Raw genomic sequence first — 5,323 nt, forward strand, 5'->3', positions numbered from 1 at the left:
ATCATGATTCTTCAGTTAAAAAAAGCGCCGCACGCCGTTAGGAAGGAGTGTAAAGTGTAAACAATAGCCTCTCACTTCTGCCGATACAAAGGCCTTTACTTTGCTTTACTATATCCAGAATAGGGTATAGCTCGTTCTTTCGGGAATTTTCTTAATTCCGCTGTAGTCCATGATTGTGGCGGTGATGTATCCATTGTGCAGGGTAGTCGAGTAAGCGTGGTCCTGTGTTTTGGTTTGCTCGCTGCCCAAGTACCTGAGGATAGTGATCGTACCGCAAAAATAAAGTCTCTGATACAAAATTATATTTTCTTTACATTAAATGGATTTGCCTGTTGTTTAGTACATGAAAATGCAAGCATATATTAGTATACTTCCATTGAGGTCAGTAGAAAATTACAGATTGCCTGCCTTGATACACTTATAGGCTCTTTTAAGAATATCATCTGAAATTATGAATAGATGCTCAAACAATGTCATGTGCTGTCAGTTATCACGAAATTAATTGACTTAAAATTTAGACGCATTACTGTGCAACGATACACCTTTGTAAGCTTGTAAAACCTTGCCCCAAAAAATATTTATTTTCCGGCGAGAATTAAAAATTCTGGCGCTATCTGGTATCAAAACGCTCACTGCGACGTCTCTAATTTCCTATACAGGGTGTAACGCGAGTTTCTGCAAATACTGAAAGAGGTGGAAGAACGTTTAATTCTAAGTAGAAAATGTTCTATGCACATATGCATTTTAAGGCTTTGTTTACCCATCAGAGGATTTGAAAATGTACGGGACTCGCGGGTGTGCTCTGTGAAATGACGGACACACGGTTGTATTGTCGCAGCCTCGGAGGTGCCACTTAGTCATATTACGAATGGTTTAATATTACATTATCTTATAACAAGACAAATGGGATTACAAAGCATGTAATTTACCGATAAGCGTTACAGGACAACATTATTGCGGTGATTAAAAGTACTTCTGTAAAATGCTACGCGGCATCATCAAAGCGAGGGAGGAGGGCGGGTGGGTAGCCTGCCCTTGCGACCTTGAAAACAGCTGAGAGACGATGCCACGTAGCATTTTACAGGAGTACATTTTATCACCGCAATAATGTTGTTGTGTAATGCTTATCGGTAAATTACATGCTTTTTTATATCATTTGTCTTGTTATAAGATACTGCAATATTCCACAGCCTGCAAAAAATAACATTAAACCATTCGTAATTTGAACAAGTGGCACCTCCGAGGCTGAGACAATGCAGCCGTCTGCACTTCACCTCACAGCTACACGCAGGGCACAGCAGCGAGTCCCCTACATTTTCAACTCCTCTGACGCACGTCGCCCACCACCAGGGTCAGCGGGCGGACATGATGCAGAAGAAGGCGCGGGAGCCAAAGTATTCATCCGCCGTCCACCGCTCCCCGTCGCTGAGAAAGCTGCTCCTTGTGTCACAGCTGAGGAAGAGAGAGGCGAGGGATAGGTCACTCCTGCAGGAACACGAAGTAAGAACGAACGCCAATAGACATGGCCACTCGGAGGGATACAAAGGAAAAAACAAGAAGTAAAAGATAAGGACCGGAGGTTGAAATCGCTCACACATGAACAAACAGTAATAGATAAGAGCACGGAGTTTATTTAGATCACTCACAAAGAAATACAAATGAAGAACAAACATATCTAACCTGCATTTTGGTTCTTCCGAGGCTGTCTGTGATAAAGTACACTGAGCAATCTTGTAAAGTGGATGTAGGCTGGAAAATGCAAGGATGCAGGCACGGTGAGAGAGGGAGGGAAAGTGAGAGGGAGGGAGGAAGAGAGGCAGAAAGGAGGGAAGGAAGGAACGTAGGAGAAAAGAAAGGAATAAATAAAAGCAAAGCCTTCCCCACCAAAAAATAATTAATTAATAAAATGAAATAAATAAATAAATAAAAGTAAAACGGAGAAAAAAAAAAAGAAAAAAAGGAAGGTATGAACAAAAGGAGAGGGAAAGGAAGAAACGGATAAGAAAAGGAGAGTAATCAAATGAAAGAAAGGAAGGCAGGAAGGATAAAAAAAAATGAAATAACGGAAAGGTAGAAAACGAAGAAAGGAAATCAAATAAATACAAAAAAGAAGGAAGAAAGAAAGAGGAAGGAAAACGATGCCATAAGTAATGAGAGAGTTAAACCAAAAAAAAAAAAAAAACAGACAAGACTTGAATAGAAAAGAGAGAGAGAGAGAGAGAGAGAGAGAGAGAGAGAGAGAGAGAGAGAGAGAGAGAGAGAGAGAGAGAGAGAGAGAGAGAGAGAGAGACTAGATAAACAACATCCGAGAGTGGCGAGGATGGGGGAGGCTGGAGGGTGGTGAAGGAAGGGGACAGGGGAATGGATGAGCAGGGCAAGGCAGGGAAGGAAGGAAGAGCAGTGAAGGGAAGGAGGAATAATGATGGAAGAAAGGCAAGTGAGGGAAGAGGGACGGTGAAGGAGGAGCAGTGAAGGAAGGAGAGCTAGGGGAAGTAGAGGCAGTGAAGGAAAGTGAGGGGCCGTGGAGGAAGAATAGGGACGTTGTTGTAACCCAGCAAACAACAAGAAATGAAACATGTAACAAGAAACAAGAATGAAACAAAAGTGAAGAAATGAAAAAGGGAAACGAGAAGTAGAAAGAATAAATGAGGGAAGAAGATGATAAAAACGACAGCAGGTATCAAGAAGCTATCACCACCCTGACAGATAAGAGACGAGACGTGACCACCGTGGAGAACAACAAGATGCGGTGAGTCATCACAACACTAACAGAGCCGGAGATTAGCACAACATTACAAGAAGAGGTACTCAGGTGGCCATCACTGAATTAGTATACGAGGGAAGCAGAGGTCACCGGAAACAGGTGACATGGACAACACGGACAGCCGGCACACCACAGGAACCGCCGCCTCCTTGTTCCTGATTAGAAGATGCGATTACCAAAGTAACTCGAGAATGAATCTTATTGAAAGTTAAGGAAAAATAAACTGTGTGATCGAAGTACGGGGAAGATAAATATAGTTACTTGAAAATGGATCTTGCGGAAAGTATATGAAATTGAACCATATGACCAAAGTATGAGAAAATAAATATATTTACTCGAAAATGAACCTTATTGAAAGTTACAGGAAAATGCCGCGAATGATCGAAGTAGTGGAAAATAAATGTTATAGCAACGGAAGCCTTGTTGGGGCAAAAGGTCGCTCTAACATCACGCGAATATTACAAGGTGTAGGAGACGGGAATAGACAGAAACAGAGAGAGGGACAAGCTAGACACAGCTGTCAGACCAGAGAGGGTCAGGATGGGCAAGCCGCCTGTCGCAGTACCAGTAAGTAGAGCCACACAGTTGTAATGCAGTCACAGTAAAATGTGGGTGTTATATATTGACAGAGAGGGATTGGGTGGTGTAGGATGTGTTCCTCAATGAATATTACCTGCGAAGTTTCTTTATCGGTGCTTGACAGTGGCATGTTATTCATTACATATCTCGCCTGAACATTGTTCAGGCGAGATATGTATTGTACACTTTTCTATATTGAATCTCATCCGCCATTTTCTGCCCAGCTTGTTAGTCTATTTAGGTCACACTGGAGTTCCTGCCATTGTGACACAGACGTTATTCTACTTGTTATCTTGGTGTCGTCTGCAAATTTACTTATTTTGCAATTTATCCCTTCATCAATATCATTAATGTACATTATAAAGAGTACTGGTCTTAATACTGAGCCTTGAGGAACACCGCTGTTTACCTTTTGCCACTCTGACTCTTTTCCATTTATCACAACACGCTGTTTTCTGTCAGAGAGCCAGTCTCTCAGCCATTTCAGGGTGTTTCCGGCAATGCCGTGAGGTTTTACTTCACTGGTGAGTCTCTTAAGGAGAACAGTGTCGAAAGCTTTCTGGAAATCAAGGTAGATAATATCAACAGCTTTTGTCTCGTCATGCGAGTTAAATAGTAAGTTCATTAAGCAGGAACGCTTGGTTCTGAAACCGTGTTGCGAATCCTTTATGATTTTCTTTTCTTTTAAATATTTAACAATTCTATCTCTGATTATTGTTTCCATTAGCTTGCACACTACTGAAGTGAGACTGATCGGCCTGTAAATGGCTGGGAGAGATTTATTTATTTTATTTTATTTTTTTTTAAGACTGGCGTGACATTTGCTAGTTTCCATTCGTGGGGAACTTTACCCGCTAGTAAAGTTTTATTGAATAAAATTGTAAGCGTTTCACGAGCTCATTTCTTTCTTCTTTAAGAAGCCTGGGTGATATCTTGTCTGGCCCGGCTGTTTTGTTTACGTTCATGCTCTTCGTGACTCAGAGGATTTCACTTTCTGTGATGGTGAAGTCCGGCAGCGTGGTGCCTCTTGACTGAGTCGAGGGGGTCGGCAGACTGCCCTGAACATCCTCAGTCGTGAAGACTGTTGAAAAGTACTCGTTCAGGGTGTTCGCCATGTCTGTTTCGTTTTCTATTTTTGTGCCATTTTCTGTTATTAGTGGACCAATCGTTGATGTTAAAACCCTTTTTGTTTTCACATAGGAGGAGGAGGAGGAGCAGGAAGCGAAAAGGAAATACAACAAAAACAACAACAAAACAAGCATCAGGGAGATCAAGAAGCAAACAAAGAGAAGGAGGAGGTGGAGGAGGAGGAGGAGGAGGAGGTTATACATCGTTGGCTTTCAGAAAGGAGCGTAAAAAGAAGCCAGCGTGTCAGTCTTACTCCCTTCCTACTTTCCTTCCCTCAATCCCTCCCTCTTTCCCTCCTTCCCTCCCCTTTCTCTTCTCCTCTTCCCTCCTTCCCTCCCCTTTCACTTCTCCTTCACAGCCTCTCTGGTATGAAAGAGAAGTAATTCTTACTTTTTCCTTCAATCGCTTCCTCTCTTTTGTCCTCTTTCTTACACGCACTTGAGAGAGAGAGAGAGAGAGAGAGAGAGAGAGAGAGAGAGAGAGAGAGAGAGAGAGAGAGAGAGAGAGAGAGAGAGAGAGTGTGTGTGTGTGTGTGTTACAAGTTACAAGGAGTTACAAGGAAGAGAAGTACTCCGGAAGGCCTTATGACCCATACAGGGGAGTACTGAAAGAGACTCAAGCTAAGTTAGAAACACATGTCCAGGCGACATCGAGTCTACGTAGGCAGCACCTCGTCGAGTCTTGTCTTGAACTGCTCTACAGAGTTACTATTGACGACATCTGAGGGAAGCGCATTCAAACGACTGCAGATTTTGTAGGAAAAGAAGTTCCCACAAAGATCTCTGTTGTAACGCTTCAGTTCAAGTTTGTAGCCATTGTTACGAGTGCGCCCCTCACTCAGCTGGAACAAGC

At 42.6% G+C, this 5,323-nt stretch overlaps 1 long non-coding RNA gene across 1 annotated transcript in view; it reads right to left on the reverse strand.

Moving 5' to 3' along the window:
• Nucleotides 1–741: 741 nt before the first annotated feature.
• Nucleotides 742–5,323, reverse strand: part of LOC135096994 (uncharacterized) — a 39,419-nt gene continuing 34,837 nt past the window's right edge. The window contains exon 4 of the long non-coding RNA XR_010265247.1: nucleotides 742–1,452. This is a non-coding gene — a long non-coding RNA (uncharacterized LOC135096994). The remainder of the gene's footprint in view (nucleotides 1,453–5,323) is intronic.

This window comes from Scylla paramamosain, unplaced genomic scaffold (genome assembly GCF_035594125.1).
Source record: "Scylla paramamosain isolate STU-SP2022 unplaced genomic scaffold, ASM3559412v1 Contig10, whole genome shotgun sequence".
In the NCBI taxonomy this organism is placed as follows: domain Eukaryota; kingdom Metazoa; phylum Arthropoda; class Malacostraca; order Decapoda; family Portunidae; genus Scylla; species Scylla paramamosain.